Source organism: Siphateles boraxobius, unplaced genomic scaffold (genome assembly GCF_051911475.1).
Source record: "Siphateles boraxobius isolate OS27281-9 unplaced genomic scaffold, OSU_SipBor_1 29, whole genome shotgun sequence".
Taxonomy (NCBI): Eukaryota; Metazoa; Chordata; class Actinopteri; order Cypriniformes; family Leuciscidae; genus Siphateles; species Siphateles boraxobius.
Window position 1 is genome coordinate 17965748 of NW_027508908.1, and position 14340 is coordinate 17980087.

The 14340-nt window shown below is 47.9% G+C and overlaps 1 pseudogene; it reads right to left on the reverse strand.

Moving 5' to 3' along the window:
• Window positions 1-12132: 12132 nt before the first annotated feature.
• Window positions 12133-13497, reverse strand: LOC143754044 (general transcription factor II-I repeat domain-containing protein 2 pseudogene; annotated as a pseudogene).
• Window positions 13498-14340: the final 843 nt, after the last annotated feature.

Below are 14340 nucleotides of genomic sequence, written 5' to 3' on the forward strand. Positions count from 1 at the left end.
CAGATCGCTCAGCAGGGTATTTTCCTGTCAGGGACACAAGGTGTATACTTTTACATGTTACATTGGGCGACGTTCCTCTCGTTACTTTATTTTAATGTAATTACATGTTGTTAAATTAGTTTATTCCAAGCGCACTGTATCTTTTGTATGAGCATGAGCGATGCTCAATTTACAAATGAATCACTCTTTTGAGTCAATTCTGTTCAAAGACTTCATCAAACAAGTTTACAGATCTGTCTAAATCGGTTCGCGAATCAGTCTGAATGATCTGTTCAGTTCCTCACGCACTGAATCGTCTGAAGCGCGTTCAATCACACTCGACTCGGATTCGTAACTGGAAGATTTAAGAACATCAAGAGCGTTGGATGAAGTGGCAGTGGATCTATTTTAGTCTAGTGAAAGCAAATCTGCAAATGCATCATATTTTTGCCAGCGATGAAGATATTTATTAGTTGAACATCTTCGTATGCTGTCTGTGAATGAATTATTCCACAGGACGATACATTCGATTTAATTTCATTCAGGTAATACATTTTACAACCAAACAAATGATTATGCCACGATAGCACTACTAAAAAGTATGACATTATCCGTTTTTTTGGACATATACATTAATTTCAGAGCGTCGGCGCACTGGCAAAGGTTAACAGGTTAAATAAGCTAAGGTTACCAATGTGTACAGTTTATGAAATGAACCCGCCATCCCGCGGTAATGTGCGTGTATTGCGCAGGGGCATAGTCACACGAATAGTTTACATTGATTGAAAACTAATTTGTTTAACCCTTCGGAGTCTTGGGCTATTTTGGCCATTTTTGAGTACTTTTATTTTTTTTTTAAATTTTGCAACATAAAAAAATGTTTACCATACCAATGTTTGGTATAATTTTTTTCAGCACAACATCACCTATATGATCAGACAATTAGTTTTTCACTTTGATGTACTCTATCAACATACTGGACCCAAAATCACACAAAAAACACAAAATCCGAATAGAAAAATTATAGCTTTTCTACTACAAAAAACCCAAACATGCTCAATGAAGCATTTTAAAAGGTTTAAAATGTAAACACAAGTTGTAAATGTCAACATATACAGGTACAATTCAGATATAATCAACCTATATACAAAAAAAATATGATTTACAAAAAAAAGCGTGTGTAGCCATTGGCTTTTTTTCTTTCTTTTTAGCTCAGCCACTTTAAAAAAAAAAAATGTTGTGCACACAATTATTCAGAGAGCTATATTTAAGGCCTTGCATTCCCAGAGTATGAGGGTTCGCAAATAGTGCAAATACAACATAAAAAATTTAAAATTGAGATAAAATTAAACTATATGCAGCAAAAAGCAGGTGTGGCAATAGGCGTTTTTTCTTTTCTTTTTTGCTTAGAAACTCTACAAAACACTTAATGTACAATTACACAGATAGCTACATTACAGGGCTTTCATTCCTTGAGTAAGAGGGGTTCCTCAAAAGTGCAAATATACCATACAAAAGGTAAAATGAACACAAAATCAAATTATACATACAACTATTTACAGCAAATATCAGGTGTTTTTTTATTTTTTATCTGTGCCTCTCCTCAAAACAGTTTAGCTAAATCTACTCCTAAACTACCTAAACTACTCCTAAACTACCTAAACTATCTACACTACTCCTAAACTACTCTCAAAATCTACTCAAACTCTTCCAAAAACTAGCAATAATCTCTCTCTATATATAACGTATATATGTCTCTCTTTATCAACTCCGTAAATCCTCTGCCTTTCAATTTTGCGTCTTAGCTCAGTTGGCTCCTCCTCCATTCCCTAAAATGTGCAGCCTGAAGAGCAGAGTCAGCAGATTCACACATTTTTCTCCGTTTTGTTTTATGACAAAAACCGACGAAGTTATTAGAATAAATGCAACGCCTGTCGCATCCCATCTTGCGTTCTTTTACGAACGCGTCAGTATTTTTTTATATAAAGTTTAAATGATCATATCTCCGTTTTTACTTGGTCTATCAACACAAAACAAAAAGTAAAATAGAATTTCAAGCCAGCACTTTCGACAGAAGTGGACGGCAGCGCTCAACGTGACTATGTTTTTATGCTTCGACGTCTTAAACTGGTCATGTAACTTGATCACGCCGGCGTGATCGGCGACCCCGAAGAGTTAAAAAGGAGGAGGCTATTGCCGGTAAAGGCAGGTTCACATAAAATCATTATGACATATGACATTATTTTTTGATCTAACGAGCATCTGGTTGGCGATGCAAAAACGGACTGTAGCCTAGCCTATACGTCGTGCTTATTGTTTTTTTCTACTTCCAATTAGCTTACTATGTTAAAAAAACGACAAAAACATGTTACTTGTTTAATTAATAAACAGTTTGATGACAAATCGCTAAAGATGAAATTGGCCTCTCTTTCTGCCGTTGTGATTGTGCGTTATTTTTTTTTTCTTCTTCGAACGATATTCGACTTTTGCTCCTCTATTGTCGAATGGCATTTTTGGCAGAAATTCACATGCCTACGCGAGGCGAACTATTCTCAAAGACTTACTTTTAGTCATTATTTGGGTAGCACACATATTCTGAATGCCTTCGGCAGAATTCAAATGAGCCATTTTAATCTAGATTAATTCCAAGATTACAGTGAGATTAATCTAGATTAAAAAAATTAATCTATGCCCACCTCTAATATATATAAATTACCCGAACATCTATTTTCGACACATTGTTAGTCAAATTTTTTGTACACAGTTCAGAGTAGAAAAGTGTTAATCACTTGTAGTGTAATTAACTAAAACGTTAATGTCAGTTTGTTGTCATTTATTGTATTTGTATCGGGTCACAGAGACGGATGTAAATGCAAAAGACTCTTTATTAAAGTGTACAAAGACACGTAGGTCACCCCACTAAACACAGGTAGTAGATCTCCACAGGTGCAGGTCAAGCGATCAGCGCTAGATGGAAGGTGACACAGGGACCTCGGTGAGCGACTGGTGCTGGTGATATCCCGTGAAGACCCAGTGCAGTGCTTGGTAATCCCGAGCAGGTGAAGAATCCAGATGAGACGAAGTACACAGGGAATCCACGATCCAACACGAACACGAAACACAGGAACACACCGGGGAAACCACAACGATCTGACAACATGAGACACCAGTTACTGAATTTATAAAGAGACAAACGGATTGAAACCAGCTGGCGCTGCTGATCAGCAGTGATCAGTGACCACGCCCACAGACACACACACACACACAAACAACCGCACACGAGACGAGAGAGAGACAGTTAATTCATGAACCGTGACAGTACCCTCTCCCCTAGGAACGCCTCCTGGTGTTCCCCGATGGCCTTACCTGTCGATTGTAATCATCGATAAGGGAGTGATCCAGAATATCTCTAGTAGGAACCCAACTTCTCTCCTCCGGACCGTAACCTTCCCAGTCCACAAGGTACTGAAATCCGCGTCCCCTCCTTCTCGAGTCCAGAATACAATTAACCGAATACGTTGGTTCCCCATCTACGAGACGCGGCGGGGGGGAACGGGACCGGCGGATTAATTCGTGAATGAAACACAGGTTTGATCTTTGACACATGGAAGGCGGGATGAATTCTCCTGTACGCAGGAGGAAGTTTGAGGCGGACTGCCACCGGACTAATGATTTTGGTCACAGGGAAAGGGCTGATAAATTTGGGAGTTCAGTGCGAGAATTCCTGCACCGTTCTGTTCTCATGTCTCAGCTCATTTACATGCTTTGTTCATCACAATGTAATCCCTCCCCCTTGAAATGGTTAGACTTGACTTGACTTGGGTAAGATTTTGGACCAAGCGGACTACAGCAAATAAAGAATCCTGCTTAAATAAGTCTCCTGGTTTTCACTTCTGAGTTTTTCTACACTGAAGAAGGAAGAAGTTTTCAACACAGCATAATGGCTTATTCAAGACTATACGGTTCTTAATAGAACTTTTAGGCCTATTACATGTAAATAAGCTTTAAAGGGGCATTCGGCAAGTATTTCAACTTAGCAAAACCATTTAGAAATCATTTGGATGGTTTAACAACCTGTTCTGGTGAGAATGGTGACTTTCCCCGCTCCCCCCAACGTTCCTAGGTGGAAAACCAACCTTGCAACATGGGGACTAACGTCCCAGTAGGTTGGAAACAGGAAGTCTTGTGAGCAAGTTGCTGAGAAACACAAACTGCTTTACAGCAATTCGACATAAACACACACGGCGCCCTCAATGTGTATGATGTATTACCCACTTCGGTATAGCTCCACACGATAAAGTTGGCCGGCTCCGATAATAACAAATGCACATGAGCAGCGGTAGAAAGGGGGAGTAGGGGCCATCCAGTGAGTTTTTTTACAACACTGTTGTGAAATATATGTCCCACAGCTGTTGGAGCAACTCATTGAGAAAACATGCGACAACAAAAGTGAAAATCAGCAAAGAAATAGCTAGAGTTGCTGAGTTCCCCTTTAAAAACCCATCTTTTTTTAGTGTAGCTAACATTAGCTAGCTAGAATGGAATATGTCAACAGCTAGCTAGCTAATAGTATTGGATATGTTTCTCTTTCTCACAAGTAATTTCTCACGAGGATTTCATGGTCAAGGTAACCATAGCCTAAAATTCAAATATTATGTCCAGTTATTTTTTTACAAAATATCTAATATTTTCTGTCGTTAAAATAAAATAAGACTTGCATCAAATATACAAAAGCAGCTGTGTTGAGTTGTGAAATGTGTGGCAGGTGAATAGTAGTATGTAATAATAGTATTTATGCAGTAAAATATGTTCCTACTTGCAAAAATGTGCAAATATCAAAGGTTTTATATGGGTCATTTTGGACCCATGTAAGTAAAAAATATAGAAATACAAAAACTGTGTTTGTATATAAAGTAAGAAAGGAAACATAAATATAAATATTTAATGAATATCTGGAATAACAAATGATAAAATACATTTTAAAGATTCAGCAAAGAAACACTCAGCCATGATTGAAATAACATAGGAAATGAATACGGGTCATTTTAGACCCATGTATGTAAAATTGATGTAGAAATACAAAAACTGTGTTTGTTTATAAAGTAAGAAAGGAAACATAAACATAATGATTTGTGGAAATCAAAAACAAGATATTTAATGAATACCTGGAATAACAAATGATAAAATACATATATTTTAAAGATTCAGCAAAGAAAACACTCAGTCATCACTGAAATAACATAGTAAATTGATATGGGTCTTTTTAGACCCATGTTGCGCATTAGAAGGGTTGCGATACAAAAACTATTTTTATTAAAAATTATTAAAAAAATAAGGATTTGTGATGATCAAAAACAAGTTAATTGAGGAATACATGAATACTGAATGATGAAATTAATTTCTTGCAAAGATATAGAAAATTAAAACTCAGTCGGGTCTATTTAGAGCCATGTTGTGCCTCAAATGGTTAACTCAGACTGCTCAAACTCCTCACTACACGACATAATCAACGTTTGTACACATCTATTTGGTTAATTATCCCTCATCTCACACTCATATCTCGAGTATATATCTATTTAAGCCTATATTCCTCCTTTTTGCTCACATTAAAAGTTACTAGTTTTTCTTTTGAGTTGTTAACACACTCGTCTGCCATTTTATGTCCGACACTCTTAATCACAATCTAATTAAGCTACCGGTTTTCTACTGATATATATTTTTTGCCTATAAAAAAAATGCATTGCCTATAAAAACAATGTTAAACATTAAATAAATGAAAAATCAGTTCCCTTTCGTTGTCACTCCGAGTTACGTCGGATGACGACGAATGGGGTTTCGCTTAGAAAGCCTATCAACTTCGAGTATTACAAAACGAGCCAATGGCAAAGAAATGCCATGGGTCTGCGGAATTTGCATGGCGTAACTCCGCCCCACCTCGTGGGTATAAAAGGAGGAAGCCGGCAGCAAGCAGATATGTTTTCGCTTCGGAGCCAAGTGTATTCTTCTCTCCACAAGCCATCTCTGAATTGTCAGCTTTACAAACGAGTACCTCGAGTGTTGGTGTGACGGCGATCTACGGCGAGAGCGTGCTTCCTGCTGATCTGTTGCAGTGGTCTGCCAGTCGGTGCGTTTCTCCCCGGGTGCTTCAACACTTGAGTTTTCTCTCACTAAAAGAGCTTACACGTGGCACGTCTTTTTAAAGACGGCTCGCCCGTGCATTTCTGGTTGCAGCGGACTGGTATCGGACTCTGATGGGCACGAGCGCTGTCTAGTGTGTTTGGGCTTTGATCATGCTTGAACAGCGCTCGTGGGTGACTCATGTTCTCGCCGGGAACGTGATCATCGCGTCATATATAGGTCGAGACTCGGTGAACTCGCAAGAGTGAGAGTCCCCTCATCCACCCCCCGATCTTCGGCTGGTGGCCAGGGTGACCTGAGGGTTACGGTCTGGATCTAGGCGCCGACTATGTGTCCGTGTCCCCAGCCCCCCTCTTCAATGACGGTGCCCGCTAGTGAACTGCTGATTCCCGCGAGTCTACCCTCGGTGGCCCGCGTGTTTCAGTTGAAGCTACAGAGGAAGATGCCATGTCTGTTGCAGCATCACTAGGTGGGTTTGAGTCTTCTGGAAGTGAGGGCTCGTCACAGCTGCCACCTTCCGGTGTGCATACGGCTGTGCCTGAGTCTGATCCGGAGATGACGACCATGCTTTCCTGGGACGATGGGTTTTGGGTAAGGCCGCCGACCCTCGTCCACGGCAAACCCCAATACCTCTCTTCCCGGACGTGCATGATGAGATCTCGAAGTCCAAGAAGACCCCCTTGTCTTCTCGGGACCGCTCGCTGATCTCATCCGCCTTTCCTCCCCTCGATGGGGCCGCCGCCCATGGGTACACTGGGGTTCCCCCGGCTGAACGCTCTGTTGCGATGCTATGTGTCCTCAGAGTGCTTCTTCTCGGCGCAATCCTAAGCACCCGCCCGTGGCCTGTAGTTTTTCGTCTACGCTTGTGGCGAGATCCTATAGCGCCACGGGACTGGCAGCCGCCTCACTGCATGCCATGGTCATTCTGCTGGTCCACCTGACCCAGATGCTCATGGACCTGCACGAGGGCGGGACTGACCCAGGGCTCTTCACTGAGCTGCGCGCCGCCACTGACCTTGCTCTCTGAGCGACGAAAGTGGCCGTACGCTCCCTGGGTCAGGTGATGCTCACCAGTCTGTGGCTGAACCTGTCTGATGTGCTGGATGTCGCGCGGACCCGTCTGTCCGACATTCCCATATCCCAGGTCGGCCTCTTCGGCGGTGCGGTTGAGGGCTTGCCCAACAGCTCTCAGCCGCCCATGAGCAGAGTGAGGTTGATTCTGTCCCGACGGCCCCGCCGTCCGCTCAGATCCCTCGTCTGCCCACCGCCGAAGGCGCCCTCCCGCGGCTCCCACCCCGCCCGTTCACGGGCCGGCTCTGGGGGCCGCGGGCGGACGCCACAGCCCTCTCCAGCCCCGCCCCCCGCTACACGCCGGGTTAAGCGGCGCTCGTGAGACGGGCACCTCGGCGATGGAGCAGACTGGGGTTGATTCTGTCCCGACGGCCCCGCCGTCCGCTCAGATCCCTCGGTCTGCCCACTGCCGAGGGCGCCCCCCGCGGCTCCCACCCCGCCCGTTCACCCGGGTCGGCTCTGGAGGCCGCGGTCGGACGCCACAGTCCTCTCCAGCCCCGCACCCCGCTACACGCCGGGTTAAGCGGCGCTCTTGAGTTGGGCTCCTCAGAGATGGGACTCAGTTCTTTCCAGGAGTTGGTAGCAGGACCACTCCTTTCCCCGGGGAGGGCCGGGGAAGAATCCTTATTCTCCAAAGAGCTGATTCTCCCGTCTCTGAGCACAGAGTTCTCGGACGTCACAGAGCGCCGCCCACAAGCCGTGCTCTCCTCGTCCCCCTCTGTCCCAGAGGTGGTTGACATGGCGTGCCGTCCACGGACCGCTTCGCCGCTGTCCCCCTCTGTCGCCAGACCCCTGGCAGAGCAGGCCCCCGCGGGACGACCAGCCTGGTCCTCCCCTGGCCCCCTTTGCCAGGGCGCGGTTGCTAACTGTGCCCCCTCTCCGGGCCGCTATGCCGTCCACATCTGGGCCAGTTACTCCGCTTCGCTGCCCCTCCGGGGGGACGCCTGTGGCTCGCATGATCCCGTTGGTTCAGTTCCTGGGAGCCTGGCTAGAGCTTCCCCGTCTGTCCCACTGGATCGTGCGTACCGTCAGGCTCGGCTATGCGATTCAGTTCGCACGGTCTCCTCCCCGCTTCAGGGGAGTCCGCTCCACTTTGGTCGGTGGCAATGCCCCTATCATGAGAGCAGAGATTGCCACCCTGCTGGCGAAGGGTGCAATCGAGACTGTCCCTCCAGCCGAGATGAGGTCCGGCTTCTACAGCCCCTACTTCATTGTCCCCAAGAAAACCGGTGGGTTACGGCCAATTCTGGACTTGCGCGTGCTGAACCGCTCCCTTCACCGGATGCCGTTCAAGATGCTCACCGCCAAACGCGTTTTCGAATGCATACGGCCCCAGGATTGGTTTGCAGCGATCGACCTGAAGGACGCCTACTTTCATGTCTCCATTCTTCCTCGACACAGACCGTTCCTCCGGTTTGCTTTCGAGGGGCAGGCATACCAGTACGCGGTTCTCCCTTTCGGGCTAGCCCTGTCTCCTCGCATCTTCACGAAGGTCGTCGAGGCGGCCCTTGTTCCCCTTCGAGAGCAAGGGGTTCGCATCCTGAGTTATATCGACGACTGGCTGATCCTAGCTCACTCTCGAGATCAGGTTTGCGAACACAGGGACCTAGTGCTCCGGCACCTAGCCCGTCTGGGCCTTCGGGTCAACTGGGAGAAGAGCAAACTTTGCCCCGTGCAGAGGATCTCTTTTCTCGGTATGGACATCGACTCGGTCGCCATGTCCGCGCAGCTTACGAGCGAGCGCGCGCAGTCACTGCTGACTTGCCTAAGACAATTCGAGGGCAAGAGTGCGGTTCCACTGAAACTTTTTCAGAGGCTCCTGGGGCATATGGCATCTGCAGCCGCGGTCACGCCGCTCGGATTGCTTCATATGAGACCGCTTCAGCTTTGGCTTCGCGACCGAGTCCCGAGGTGGGCATGGCAACACGGCACGTTCCGAGTACCAGTTACTCCGACCTGCCGTCAGTTCTTCACCCCGTGGTCGAACCTCGATTTTCTCAGGGCCGGTGTCCCCCTGGCTCGAGCTTCCCGGCATGTTGTTGTCTCAACAGATGCCTCCACCACGGGCTGGGGCGCCATGTGCAATGGACATGCTGCTGCGGGCTCCTGGACAGGACCCCAGCGGCTGTGGCATGTCAATTGCCTCGAGTTGTTGGCAGTACGCCTTGCCCTGCACCGCTTCCGGGCGTTGCTCAGGGGTCAACACGTACTAGTCCGCTCAGACAATACCGCCACTGTAGCGTACATCAACCATCAAGGTGGTCTACGCTCCCGCCGTATGTCACAACTCGCTCGCCACCTCCTCCTATGGAGTCAGAAGCATCTGAGGTCGCTTCGAGCCATCTTCATTCCCGGAGCGCTGAACTGTGCAGCCGACGAGCTCTCACGGCTTCAGCCCCTCCCTGGAGAATGGCGACTCCATCCCCAGTCGGTTCAGCTGATTTGGGACCAGTTCGGGGACGCGCAGATAGATCTGTTTGCCTCTCACGACTCGACCCATTGCGCCCAGTTCTATTCCCTGACCGAGGGCACGCTCGGCACGGATGCTCTGGCGCACAGCTGGCCGCAGGGCCGCAAGTATGCGTTTCCCCCAGTGAGCCTTCTTGCGCACACTTTGCGCAAGGTCAGGGAGGACGAGGAGCAGGTCATTCTGGTTGCCCCTTACTGGCCCAACCGGACCTGGTTCCCCGAACTAGTACTCCTCGCGACAGCACCTCCCTGGCCGATCCCTCTGAGGAAGAACCTTCTTTCTCAGGGACGGGGCACCCTATGGCACCCTCGTCCCGATCTTTGGAACCTCCACGTGTGGCTCCTGGATGGGACGAGGCAGGTTTGAGTACCCTACCACCAGCGGTGGTGGCTACCATCACTTCCGCTAGAGCGTCGTCCACGAGACACGTCTATGCGTTGAAGTGGAACCTCTTCGTCAACTGGTGCTCTTCTCACCGAGAAGACCCCCGGAGATGCTCGATCTGTGTTTTGCTTTCCTTCCTTCAACAGGGGCTGGAGCGAAGGCTGTCTCCCTCCACCCTGAAGGTCTATGTTGCCGCCATTGCCGCACATCATGACCTCATCGAAGGTAAGTCGGTGGGGAAGCACGACCTGGTCATCAGGTTCCTGAGAGGAGCGAGGAGACTAAATCCTCCTCGTCCTCCTCTCGTTCCCTCTTGGGACCTCTCAGTGGTTCTAACTGCCCTGAAGAGTGCTCCCTTTGAGCCCCTGCAATCAGTCGAGCTTAAGTTCCTGTCTATGAAGACAGCGCTCCTGGTTGCACTGGCCTCCATCAAGAGGGTTGGGGACCTGCATGCATTCTCCGTTGACGAAGCGTGCCTGGAATTTGGGCCGGCTTCCTCTCACGTGATCCTGAGACCCCGGCCTGGATATGTGCCCAAGGTTCCTACCACTCCCTTTCGGGACCAGGTGGTGAACCTGCAAGCGCTGCCCTCGGAGGAGGCAGACCCAGCCTTGGCACTGCTCTGTCCAGTACGCGCTCTCCGCGCCTATGTAGACAGAACGCAGTGTTTCAGGACCTCAGACCAGCTCTTTGTCTGTTATGGTGGGAAGCTGAAGGGGAAGGCTCTCTCCAAGCAAAGGTTGTCTCACTGGATAGTGGACACCATTGCTTTGGCTTACCAGCAGCAAGGTCGACCGTGCCCCCTTGGTGTGACTGCCCACTCCACCCGGAGTGTGGCGTCCTCTTGGGCTCTAGCGCATGGCGCCTCGCTAACAGACATCTGCAGAGCTGCAGGCTGGGCGACACCTAACACATTCGCCAGATTCTATAATCTCCGAGTGGAGCCTGTGTCCTCTCGTGTACTCGCTTCAATCAGCTAGTACCGGACCCGCTCAGGTGTCTTCGCTTGCTCGCCATTCCACTCCACGGACTGGATACGTGCGATATTTTTCTCAGGTGAGCTTCTCCGAAAGCCCTGAGCTCCTCCAGCACTCCTGACGTCGGCGCCAGTGTCTTTGCCTGTGCGTCGGCTAGGTGCCTCCCGTGTGCATGGTCCCTCCTCTGAGCGACCCCCACATGTGTATTTCCACTGTAAGCCTCTCTGAGCGTGTGTCTTTCCCTTGGCAAGCCACCTTGCCACCCCTGGGGTTGAAATATTCCACCTGCGGCTGGACACCCCAGTGTTTCCCATATGCTTCCTTCGGGTCATATGTGTATTCTCTAAGCCCCCCCCCTCCGGGCTGGCATTAATTGCATACTTCCCCTAGCTTGGGATATGCTTCCCAGTGTACCTTGGTATTCCTGTGTTATATGGAGTCCTTTGTCCAGGCTGACAGGGATCTCGATTTACGCAGGGCACTGGAAGACAGCTGAGAAGGTGGCGTGATTAGACTGGTAACCCCATTCGTCGTCATCCGACGTAACTCGGAGTGACAACGAAAGGGAACGTCTACGGTTACGTATGTAACCCTCGTTCCCTGAGTAGGGAACGGAGACGTTACGTCTGCCTGCCACTTTCCGCTGTACCGCGGGGATCGCCTGAGCTCAGTCTTGGCTCCTCAGCGAAGAAACATATCTGCTTGCTGCCGGCTTCCTCCTTTTATACCCACGAGGTGGGGCGGAGTTACGCCATGCAAATTCCGCAGACCCATGGCATTTCTTTGCCATTGGCTCGTTTTGTAATACTCGAAGTTGATAGGCTTTCTAAGCGAAACCCCATTCGTCGTCATCCGACGTAACGTCTCCGTTCCCTACTCAGGGAACGAGGGTTACATACGTAACCGTAGACGTTTCTTATCCCTCTATCTGCAGCTTTTCCGGAGTAATTTTTCCATTTTTCACATTTTTCCACAGGCCAACAACAGATAAAAATTATTTCCTTCAATGAAAAATCAAACATCCCATGTTGTAGCAAGAAAAAAAGTGCAAAAGGGAAACACATTTAAGCTCAGTTTGCTGCTCTGTGATGCACACTAGTCAAAGCCAGATTCTCAAAGTTCATCAATGTTTGTGGTCAGGCTCTGAGCTGAGGAAATCCTCAGGATTGAGTGAAGGTGTTCATCAGTAAGATGACTCCTGTCTGATTTTTTGTCCATCTTCATCAAAGAGAAAAGTTGTAAAACACAGGTATGTGCTTCCAAACATAGAGAGCATTTGAGTAGCTTGGCTACGCAGCTGGGGCATTGTGTCGGGGATGAAAAGTGGAAATTGTGCAGCGCCCAAAGATTCATACTTTTTCTTGAGTGTGTCACTACATTGGAGTTCGATCAGCTCCATTTGGAGGTTGGTAGGTGGGCTTTCCACGTCAACTGCAAATGGATTACTGAGCAGTGCAAACCTGCATTTTTGGACTTCAAAGTTGGCAAATCGCTGTGTGAAGTCAGCACCAAGTATGTTGAGTTTTTCAGCAAACTGTTAAGTTGGGAACACGGCGGTAGAGACCTGCTCTCTCATAGTTTGGCAGCACAGAAAATAGCTCAAGTTTTCTTGCAGCATATGCATCTCCCACAGGCGCAGCTTGATTTTAAAAGCACTCACTGCAGCGTACAGTACATGTCTGTGACCACACAGCCCTGCCCCTGAAGCTGGAGGTTGAACGTATTGAGATGGCTCGTGATGTCATACAGAAACGCCACTTCACACAGCAACTTTTTTTCCCGGAGCTCTGTTGTGTTTTTTCCCTTTGCTTTCCATGAACTGACAGATCTCCTCATGCAACTCGAAACAAATTTTCAGTACTTTTCCTTAGCTTAGCCAACACACCGCTGTGTGATGGGTAAGCCACCATACTCCATACACCAACCCAACTCCTCCAGAAAAGACTTGAACTGGCAGTGATTTAAACCTTTGGCTCTTATGAAGTTAACTGCTCGTGTTATGGTGCTCTTTACATTTTCCATTTTAAAGGCTTTACCACACAACGATTCCTGGTGTATGATGCAGTGATAAGCTGTCAGCTCACCTGCGCCATTTTCCTCCTGTATCTTCTCCAAGATCCTGCACACTAATCCACTCTTTTGACCGCACATAGCGGGTGCTTCATTTGTCGTCAGTCTCACAAGTTTATCCCAAGGCAGCCCCATTTCATTAACGCACCTGGATACCTCTTCAAAGATATATTTTCCCGTAGTTGTGTCATGCATTGATCTTAATCCCAAAAGTTCCTCTGTTACGCACAGACTTGAGTCCACTCCACGAATGAAAATTGACAGCTGGGCAGTATCAGAAGTGTTGTTGCTCTCATCTACAGCAAGTGAGTTTGCGATGAAATCTTTTCCCTTTTCCACCAGCTGTTGTTGTAAATTGGTGGCAAGCTCACATACATGATCGGCAACAGTGTTTCTGCTCAGACTCATTTAAAAATGCTTGCCTTTCATCTGGTAATAATTACCAATAATTATTACCAATAATTACCTTTATATGGTAATTATTACCAATAATATGGTAATATGGTATGGACCCCTCAGAGTGAGTTTTTTAAGGCGACCGTTATTTTAGAAGGCGTCACTCAGGCCATTTCCATGGTGACGCGGCATGCATGTCACATAAAACAGCGCTGCCAAAACAGAACTGTATGATAGATGGATCACGGGGAAAGGGCCAGATAGTCCCAAGTCCGGTGGTCTCTGAGACCCTTCTAACGATAAGTGCGCTTTCTGAGGCAGGCCCAAAAGTTTAGTAATGGCCTCCGAATCCATAACACGCCAGGCAGGGAGTGTTGTGTGTTTAGGCCTTGCACACTTCTCCATTTTCTTTATAGGTGACTGCACCTGTTTCAGTTTTGTCTGAGGCAGCGGCTCCAATTCCTGAACTTTCTCTATGTCCTGCTGTGGCCAAGGAGGGTTTTGAACTATATGCTTCAGCGTCTGCCTTGAATTTGCCTTCAAGCTCCCTGCCTGTCCTGTTGTGATGACAGATGTCACTCAGGAACTTCCTGCCTGTCCTGTCATGACCAAAGAGGTTGTCCTATTACTCCCTGCCTGGAGGCCATTACTAAACTCTTGGCCTGTTTCAACACGGCCAGAGAGACCTCTCTGTGCTCTTGATACAGTTCCGCCTACCCAGCCATGGTGGCCGCCAGTTCCACCTGATCTGGCATGGTGATTTTTTGCTCCGCCGTCGGGATCTTCAGTCCCATCTGCTCTGGTGTGGTGGTCTTCTGGTCGGCCATGGTAATATTCAATCCCGTCTACTCGGCT